We start from the raw sequence: 10,915 nt of genomic DNA, 5'->3' as shown, positions 1-10,915 counted from the left end.
GAACTCTTAAGGAACATGATTGTGATCCAGGAGACGGGAGCTATGGAATGGCAGTTGAGGAGATTCTTCCGTAGTAGCCACCAGGGAAGGCTTTCCCGCATGGATGGGGTTATCCGTACAAAATGATCCCGAGACCCTGAATCCCACTGCTGGAGAAAACACTTCTGAAAGGGCTGCATCTTCCATTGTGCCTATTTTACCATGGGGGCTGTGGATACCATGGTACCTATTATCTTGAGACACTGTGAGGCTCTGAGAAGAGGAGAGGACATTGCGAGACAAATTCTGTCCCGAATCACCGGAATTTTCTCCAGGGGCAAGGAGATGATACTACTGTATCGAATTGAGCTCCGAGAAAAATCAGAGACTGTATAGGCTCTAGATGACTCTGCTCTCTGTTCTACAGCCAACCGAACTCGGTCAGAGTGGATATGACCTGAGACCGATGTATCAACAACTGCTCCCCTGTTTTGAAAAAGTAATAGCAGATCGTCCAGATAGTGATGTAACCGGATGCCTCTGGTCCTGATTAGAGCCACGACAGCCAGTTAGAGCTTTGAAAATACCAGAGGCGATGTTGTAAGCCCAAACGGGAGACATGTAAACTGGAGGTGAACATGGTCCACTGCAAATCGAAGATACTTCTGAAACTCTTCCTGTCGGGACATGGAAATAAGCATCCTTCAGATCTATGGACACAAGCCAGTTTCCTGGTTGAATTGTCTGAAGTATTGTGAGCAGAGACTTCATTTTTTATTTATCCCTTTTGATAAATGTATTTAGGTGGGTCAGGTCTACGCACAGTGGTGTAGTGAGTAGCACTTTTGCCTAGCAGCAAAAGGGTCGCTGGTTCGAATCCCGACCATGACACCATCTGCCTGGAGTTTGAATGTTCTCCCTGTGCCTGCGTGGGTTTCCTCCGGGAACTCCGGTTTCCTCCCACAATCCAAAGACATGCTGGTAGGTAAATTGGAACTTGTCCAAATTGGCCCAGTATATATATGTGTATCTGTGTGTATGACTGTGTGTCCCAAGCGTGTCGAGATCCTATGGGGTAAAATGACCGCACCAGCCAAGCAGACACTGGCTGGAAAAAGCGCCTAGAGGCGATTCAGTTCACATGTGTAGCGCTATAAAAGTCATTAATTCATTCATTCATTCATTACTGGCCTCCAGGAGCCATTCTTTTTTAGAACCATGAACAGGGGTGAGTACATCCCTTGGAATCTTTTGTCTGTTGGTACTGTATGACAGCGCCCTGGGTCAGGAGAGAGTCTGTGTATGATAGAAGGACTTGTCTCTTCTCTTCCGAGCAGGGTAAGACTATTGGTATGAACTGAAGTGTGGGTGGACTGACAAACGTCCAAGAATGACCTGAAGAGATAGTTTTGACAGTCCAGAAATGTTTTTATCGAGGCTGCCCAGACATGTTTGAATCAAAGTAACCAAGCTCTAACCTGTTCTGTCTGGGCCGACCCTATATCAAAAGGACTTAGAGGCCTCACGTCCGCCAGAAGAAGCTCCCTTTGTGGATTTTTGACCAGAAGGCTGGTTTCTTTTCCAGTTCTTCCGAATTTGCGACCAGGTTTGTACTGACGAGCATCTCTTGCACAATCCTGATCTTGCATAGGCTGAGCTATTCTCTGACCAAAAAGATGACGATCCTGGGGACGGAACCCTGACTTACCCCCTGTGGCAAGGGTGATAGCACTGTCAAGCTTTTTTCCGAAAAGGGAAGACCCTTGAAAGGGGATCCTGCACCATGCCTGTTTAGAGGCAGGATCAGCTACCCAAGGGCGTAGACACAAGGCACGTTTAGCTGTAACGGAAAAGAGCATGACACGTGCCACCAGGCGAATAATATCAAGGGAGGCCTCTCCCAAAAAGACCAACGCTAATTCTTAGTTCATGGACTGGCATGCTTCTGGTTATGTCTTCAGAGACGGTTGCCAAGGTAGAATCCACTTCATCTGTCCAGGCCTCCATCACTTTGGAAAGTGCTGCAAGGGCCAAAGCTGGTTTACAGGCCATGCCTGCCAAAATATATATATACGTTTGAGATCCGTATCTATCTTTCTCTCCAAACCGTCCCTGAAGGAAATAGTATCTTCCAGAGGGAGTGTAACGTGTCTTACTAACCTCATTAAGGCTGCATCAATCAGAGGGGCTGATTCTAGATGTTTCACGTGTTCTCTTTTAAATTGGTAAATTTTTGCTATTTTAGAAAGAAATCAGTTTTTCCTTTCGACGCCAGCCCATTTATATGTAATAATTTCCCTAAGTTCACCCAAGAAGGGGAAACTTGGGTGCTCCTTTTTGAGTTGATTAAAGTACTTCCTCTGTTTAGAAGGTGCTTCTTTTTTTTTCAACTTCAAAACCAAGTTTATTGAGATGTAATAAATAAAAGGCACATACATGTTAGGTGTTTGATCAATAATAGACGATACCTGATACATAATTACAGTTATGCAGTTTACAGTGTAAAATCATATACCAATACACTCCCGTCCCTGTGCACCGGGGGACCAATCCTTTCATGCATAGAGGGAGAAGCAGTCTTTAATCCATAGATACATTACATGTACAGACTCAACCACGCCACCCTGCTTCCTCGCACCCTCCTCCACCTCCGTATTCTCCGTGCATGTTTCCCCGTCCTCCAACCACCTGTCCCAGATACTGGAGAACTTCTGCGGGCGCCCCCTATGTATATATATCATTTTCCTATATTGAAGAGTGGTATTCACCTCCCTTTTCCATTCCTCTAATGTTGGGGCCCTATCCCTCATCCATGCCTTAGCCACCACCTTCCTAGCTATAAATAGTGATTCACAGATAAAGATATTCTGGTATTTATCAATGTCGATGTCTGGGATCAGTCCCAACAAACATAACTTTGGGTCCATGCCCACCGGTGACCCCATATTGTTGTGTAGGAACTGTGTTATCTGTAGCCAGTAGGCCTGTATGTCAGGGCAGTGCCATAGCAAGTGGTAGAACGAGGCCGCCGTGTCGGCACACATGGGGCAGGCAGTGTTTCGTGCGGGTTGAAATTTTGCAATTCTCTTGGGCGTCAAATAGGCTCGGTGAATAATATATAGCTGTGTCAGCCTGTCCGACAGTTTAGGGGACGACGTCTTTACCCCCTCCAGTATCTCGCCCCAGTCTGCGTCTTCTATCTGTCCCAGGTCCTGTTCCCATTTTATCTTCGCTGTCTGTGACACTTTGCCTACCTTCTTCAGCCTAATTATGTAGTATAAGTTGGATGTAAGTTTTGTTGAGTCAGCTCCAAAAATAACATCCAACACCTGCGGTCTACCCAGATCCACTGCCACCCGTTCCATTTGTGTTCTTAGTGCATGTCGAAGCTGCAGGTATCGGAAAATAAATTGAGGTGGAAGTGAGAATTCCTCCCTAAGAATCGAGAAGGATTTAGGGCCTGCTTCCGTGAGGACTTGGGACAAGAAAAGTATACCATATGCTGCCCATAACCCCTGGTCTGGAACGGTTTCTAACTCGGGTAGACTCCCGTTTTTCCACAGTGGTGTATGGGAGTGTACATGTGTCCTGTCCAATTTTTTAAGGGCTATGTCCCATACTTTTTGTTGATGTGTCAGCATGTCGGCCCCGAAGTGTGCTGTCTTACATCCCCCCGTTCCCGTCCGGAATATGGCCTGAACCGGGGTATGGAAGTGGCTACCTGGCCTGTTACATACCAGTGATCTATGCCTCTGTGCTTCTGCTGTGTTAAAGTGGTAAACGTGGGATAGTTGCAATATAATAGTCTTGCAGGTCCGGGAGGGAACATCCCCCCTCCAAAACTGGATTTTTGAGTATGTGCCAAGCCAGCTTGTGTCTGCTTGACCCCCATACAAATGAATTTAGAAGAGCTTCCATCTGTTTAAACACTTTTAGAGGTATGTACAATGGGGCATGCCAGACCATATATAATATTTTGGGGAGCAAGATCATTTTTACCAGATTAATTCTGCCCATTACCCCCAGTGGTAGTCTAGCCCATGCCTGTGTTCTGGTTTTAATAATAGCGAATAAGGGTTCTACATTTAAAGGCACATAATCCTTGAGATTCCTGGTCACACTAACTCCTAGATACTTAACCTCCGCCACCCTTTGCAATGGTAGCTCCGGGGAGGACGCCTGCGGGGGGAACTGGTCCAGCGGGAGAATCCGGGACTTGTCCCAGTTTATCTTCAACCCCGAATATGAACCCGCCTCTTCTATTATACGCAGAGCTGCTCTCAGCGACGGTCCCTGATCTGCCAAATATAGGACAGTGTCGTCCGCGTATAGTCCTATTTTTTCCCATATATCTCCCTTTCTGAGACCTATCACCTCTGGACTCGCTCTAATTGCCATGGCTAGCGGTTCTGCTGCCAGGGCATATAATAGCGGTGACAGGGGACATCCCTGTCTCGTACCCCTCTCCAACGCAATCTGTTCTGATAGCCATCCATTGACAAAGATTCTAGCCTTAGGTGTCTGGTACAAAAGCTGGACCCATTTAAGGAAATTCGGGCCAAACCCGTAGCACCTTAGGCATTCCCATAGATACAGCCACTCGACAGAGTCGAAGGCCTTGGCCGTATCCAAGGACACCACTACTCTGGTCCCCATATTGTCATGTTGTGCCTGTATATTCATAAACAACCTCCTGATGTTCATGGCCGTGTTCTTGCCCGGCATAAACCCGGTTTGGTCCGGGTGTATCAGGGAGAGAATTACCGCATTTAACCTAGAAGCCAAAATCTTAGCTAGTATCTTTATGTCAACCTGTAACAGAGATATTGGTCTATACGATTCGGGAAACCTGTGGTCCTTTCCAGGTTTGGGAAGGACTATGATCTGGGCCTCCTGCATAGACATGGGGAGAATACCGGATTCAAAGATGGCGTGGAAAACATCCCTCAACTTAGGCACTAGTGTTTCGGAGTAAGAGGCGTAGAATTCTAGAGGTAGGCCGTCCAGGCCTGGGGCCTTAGATTTGGCCAGTTGTGATATTGCGTTCGCAACATCCTGGGCTGTGATAGGGGCTTCGAGCTGCTGCACCTGCTCTGCCTTTAACTGTGGGAACTGTAACGCATGCAGGTATGTGCGTATCTCTCTCAGTGAATGTCTATTTTGGGAAGTATACAGGTCCCTGTAGAATTTCATAAACTTGTCCGCCACTCGCGGGGGGTCCGTGACCATCGAGCCGTCCGGCTCTGCCAGGGACACCACCACAGGTGGCCTATCTTCCAGGTGGGCCAGATATGCCAGCATCTTCCCTGCCTTTTCTCCATGCTCGTATATCCTAGTCTTGCAAAAGAAAATGCGCTGTTTGGCTTTTTCCAGGTGTAGCTGTGTCACTACTCTGGCTTGAATTTTCAACTTATCTAAATTCCCCGGGGTAGGCTGTGTGTTAAACGTGTCTTCTAGCTCCCGCAACGCCTCCTCCGATTCATGCACTATTACCTGGGATGAGATCTTCAATCTTTTAATTCTGGTGTCTAGTATCCTACTTGCGTGTAATTTAAAGGCATCCCATTGAAGGTTAAGTGATGTAGGGTCCTGGTTTTCTGGAAAAAATAGCTTTAACTCCCTCTCTATGCTGTCATGATCCAGTAGGGCTTTTAACCAGAACGGGTTCAGTCTCCATACCCTTCTAGGGGCTTCCCCCGATATAGACAGTTGCATCCAACATGGCGAGTGGTCTGATAGTGCTCTAGGAGCAAACCCTATTCCCCCCACCCTGGGCACAAGGGGCGTTGAAATTAGGATGTAGTCAATGCGGGACATTGTGGCGTGGCTGGTAGAGTGACATGTATAAGCCCTAGTCTCCGGGTTTTGGAGCCTCCATATGTCCGTCAAGGCGAATTCCTTCACCAGGCGGCCCAGTCTGGTCGTCCTGGGCCCCCCCGAATCCCCTCCCACCTGTGCCGGTCTGTCCATAAATGGATCCATTGTCATGTTAAAGTCCCCCATCCACACAGCCGGAACCGCCGGGTACTTGGCCATAAATGCCAACCCCATAGTGACGACTTCCGAGCTGTATGGGGGGGGGATATAGCACGCTATTAACAGCATAGGGGCTCCACCCACCCGAGCATGTACAAAAACATATTTCCCCTGCTGATCCGACTCCAAGGACAATAGCTCAAATTGGGTGGCCTTTGTCACCAGTAACGAAACCCCTCTGGAGAAGCTGGTATGTGACATGTGTCTCGGTCAATGCCATTATATGCGCTTTTTGTGCTTTTAAGTAAGCCAAGGCAGCGGTGCGCTTAATTTTATTTCTCAGCCCTCTGACATTCCATGTCAAAAATTTAATTGATGTCATGGTGGCCCCTGGTGTAAATAGTTCCGTCGGATCAGCATGGTAGCATAGAAAAACATAGAAAAACATCCCTGTCTCGTACCCCTCTCCAACGCAATCTGTTCTGATAGCCATCCATTGACAAAGATTCTAGCCTTAGGTGTCTGGTACAAAAGCTGGACCCATTTAAGGAAATTCGGGCCAAACCCGTAGCACCTTAGGCATTCCCATAGATACAGCCACTCGACAGAGTCGAAGGCCTTGGCCGTATCCAAGGACACCACTACTCTGGTCCCCATATTGTCATGTTGTGCCTGTATATTCATAAACAACCTCCTGATGTTCATGGCCGTGTTCTTGCCCGGCATAAACCCGGTTTGGTCCGGGTGTATCAGGGAGAGAATTACCGCATTTAACCTAGAAGCCAAAATCTTAGCTAGTATCTTTATGTCAACCTGTAACAGAGATATTGGTCTATACGATTCGGGAAACCTGTGGTCCTTTCCAGGTTTGGGAAGGACTATGATCTGGGCCTCCTGCATAGACATGGGGAGAATACCGGATTCAAAGATGGCGTGGAAAACATCCCTCAACTTAGGCACTAGTGTTTCGGAGTAAGAGGCGTAGAATTCTAGAGGTAGGCCGTCCAGGCCTGGGGCCTTAGATTTGGCCAGTTGTGATATTGCGTTCGCAACATCCTGGGCTGTGATAGGGGCTTCGAGCTGCTGCACCTGCTCTGCCTTTAACTGTGGGAACTGTAACGCATGCAGGTATGTGCGTATCTCTCTCAGTGAATGTCTATTTTGGGAAGTATACAGGTCCCTGTAGAATTTCATAAACTTGTCCGCCACTCGCGGGGGGTCCGTGACCATCGAGCCGTCCGGCTCTGCCAGGGACACCACCACAGGTGGCCTATCTTCCAGGTGGGCCAGATATGCCAGCATCTTCCCTGCCTTTTCTCCATGCTCGTATATCCTAGTCTTGCAAAAGAAAATGCGCTGTTTGGCTTTTTCCAGGTGTAGCTGTGTCACTACTCTGGCTTGAATTTTCAACTTATCTAAATTCCCCGGGGTAGGCTGTGTGTTAAACGTGTCTTCTAGCTCCCGCAACGCCTCCTCCGATTCATGCACTATTACCTGGGATGAGATCTTCAATCTTTTAATTCTGGTGTCTAGTATCCTACTTGCGTGTAATTTAAAGGCATCCCATTGAAGGTTAAGTGATGTAGGGTCCTGGTTTTCTGGAAAAAATAGCTTTAACTCCCTCTCTATGCTGTCATGATCCAGTAGGGCTTTTAACCAGAACGGGTTCAGTCTCCATACCCTTCTAGGGGCTTCCCCCGATATAGACAGTTGCATCCAACATGGCGAGTGGTCTGATAGTGCTCTAGGAGCAAACCCTATTCCCCCCACCCTGGGCACAAGGGGCGTTGAAATTAGGATGTAGTCAATGCGGGACATTGTGGCGTGGCTGGTAGAGTGACATGTATAAGCCCTAGTCTCCGGGTTTTGGAGCCTCCATATGTCCGTCAAGGCGAATTCCTTCACCAGGCGGCCCAGTCTGGTCGTCCTGGGCCCCCCCGAATCCCCTCCCACCTGTGCCGGTCTGTCCATAAATGGATCCATTGTCATGTTAAAGTCCCCCATCCACACAGCCGGAACCGCCGGGTACTTGGCCATAAATGCCAACCCCATAGTGACGACTTCCGAGCTGTATGGGGGGGGGATATAGCACGCTATTAACAGCATAGGGGCTCCACCCACCCGAGCATGTACAAAAACATATTTCCCCTGCTGATCCGACTCCAAGGACAATAGCTCAAATTGGGTGGCCTTTGTCACCAGTAACGAAACCCCTCTGGAGAAGCTGGTATGTGACATGTGTCTCGGTCAATGCCATTATATGCGCTTTTTGTGCTTTTAAGTAAGCCAAGGCAGCGGTGCGCTTAATTTTATTTCTCAGCCCTCTGACATTCCATGTCAAAAATTTAATTGATGTCATGGTGGCCCCTGGTGTAAATAGTTCCGTCGGATCAGCATGGTAGCATAGAAAAACATCAGGTATCCTAGGTCTGCATCATGTGGGTTACCCCTGCTCTTTATTGTATCACGTACATTTCCCCTTCCAACTGCAATCCGGTGTATACATCTCAATAATCTATTAGGGTCACAACGGTGTCCCTTCCAACTTCCCTTCCCCCTCCCCCTCCCAGCCCATCACCTCCCCAACCTGGCGTGAGCATTTGATCCCGAAACCCCCTGTCCAATACAACGTAACTTCTTATCATTTCTTCCAGCAGGTACTCCTGACTGGAGGCACATATCTTAAGATCTATGAAAGACTTTGCGTTACATAACCATTGTGAAGCGTGGGGGCGATTATTCACTGAGCAACATATGGGTTCGGAGCTGAACATAGTTAACAACCCAATGATGGTGAAAAATGGGGTGGTAAAGCCCATGTTTCATGCAGGTGGGTAATCCCAAAGCTCATGGCCTCGCTCCTCTCGCCCCAAAGTGTGTCACATCAAGTTTCTTCCCCATCCCAACCAAAGAATGACCTCTCCGGATCCATTGTTCGTCCGCAGGTACATTGTAAAACAGTAACACCAAAAGGGAAAATTATGTACAAGGATGTTTGTAGAAAAAATAGGCCCCCCCCAGCCGGGGGCAGCGTCGGTGCGTGCACACATTGTCCTTTTCATCTTCTGCTATCCCCCCCCAGTTCCGCTGGCGGCTGATTCCTCCACTCCCATGTCCCCCGTCCCGCAGCAAACGATAACAGGGACTGAATAGAAGGCCCGAGGCCTGCCGGCTCACGAGTCAGGGACTGAGACACACACGTGGTGTGCGAATGAGAAGTGGGGGGGGGCTCCATAGGGGGACCGAGGGGCCTGTGATGGCTAAACTTGAGGCAATAATGAAAAGCAAAAAAATAAAACAAAACTTGGGGTTTCAGCTTTCTTGTACCTCCCCTCGTCCCGGTCCTAAACACTCTGGTCCCAGGCATAAAACAATAAGGCCCCAGCGGTCTCCAGGCAACAGTACTCACGGTTCTCCATAGCAGGCTTTAGGCCTGCCTTCCCTTGCGGTCCAGCCATGCTGCAGCAGCGGCAGGGGTATCAAAAAACTGCGCTCTTCCGTCTTCCTCCACTCTGAGCCTTGCGGGAAACAGCATGGCATACCTCAAATGTAGCACCCTCAGGCGACGCTTTATATCCTGGTATTGCGCTCGTTTCTTTTGCACCTCATTGGAGAAGTCCGGGAACACCGCCACGTGTCCGTTGCCCATCTTCATGTTCCCCTTCTCTCTCGACAGACGCATAATTTTGTCCCTGTCCCTGAAATTCAGGAACTTGGCGATGAATGTACGGGGGGGCGCTCCCTCAGGTGGGGGCTTTGCTGGGATTCGGTGTGCTCTCTCCACCGCAAACATCACAGAGAAGGCCTCTCTGCCATATTCCCCAATAAGGAGGTTCTCCAAGAATTCTGCAGGTTCTCTGCCTTCTGCCCTCTCGGGTATGCCTATGAACCTCAAGTTACAGCGGCGCAGCCTGTTCTCCATTTCATCTTGATGCTCGTGGAGCCGCCGCATCTGTTGCTGCATGTCATCTGCGGCCTCCTGCAGAGGGATCAGTACATCCTCAGCCGCGCTGATTCGGGCCTCCGTTTCAGTGACGCGCTCCCGGACCGTGGAGAGGTCTTGTCTCATGAGGGAGATATCTATCTTTACCTCATCTATTTTAGTGGTAAGCGTAGTTCTAGAACTTTTGTGGTGTCCTCCGCATGGCGCCCTTCCCCCGGAGGGTCGTCGGCGCCATCTTTGGCCTGTTCTTCCTCCCCTCCATGCCTGTACTTAGCCAGCTTTTCCGCCGCTGCGGACGACTTTTTCGGTGGGGACATCCTCCGTTTCTGTTCCGGAGGCGTCTTGCTGCTTTGTGAGCTCTTTACAACCCCGGTGATCAGTGCAGGCTGTGCTACAGTAGATTCGGCGAGAGGAGCTCCGGCGTCCTGCGCCCTACTCCATTGCCAGTCAGGCCACGCCCCTTAGAAGGTGCTTCTACTTGTTCTTCCCACTTTAAAGCATCTTTAACTGATTTGACCAAGTTTGATACTAGAGAAAAATCAAACCCTGTGGTATTGTTAACACCTTCCACCTCACTATATGAGGATTCACTTGAGGAGCGGTTATGCTGAGAGGGACCCGGAGCCTCTGGGTCATCCTGCACAAGGACTGGTGTTGGGTCAACAGGAGGATTCCTGGACCACTCTTCTGACCAGTGCCTCCACTTGGTGGTCTCCACCTCCTCTTTCCCTTATGGCTCGGGAATAGCTTGGCTCACAGAGGGATTTACCTTCCGGGACCTGAGCCCTGCATCCCCAGCAAACTTTTCTTCCAGAGTGGCTGGAATGGTGGTGAGAATGGCGCCCAGATGTGGATTTGGGCTCTTCTCTATGGCGTCTAGAAGATGATCTAGCACGTCTAGAACTTGACGTTGAATGACGATGTTGTGATCTAGAATTGTCATTATCTTCACGTGCCGAAAGACGGTGTTCAGACCTAGAGGGGGTGAGGGGAAAGAAAGAGTTAACATGCTCCTGA

The sequence above is a fragment of the Rana temporaria genome, chromosome 5 (assembly GCF_905171775.1).
Source record: "Rana temporaria chromosome 5, aRanTem1.1, whole genome shotgun sequence".
NCBI classification, from domain to species: domain Eukaryota; kingdom Metazoa; phylum Chordata; class Amphibia; order Anura; family Ranidae; genus Rana; species Rana temporaria.
Note: the sequence above shows the minus strand (reverse complement) of the source record.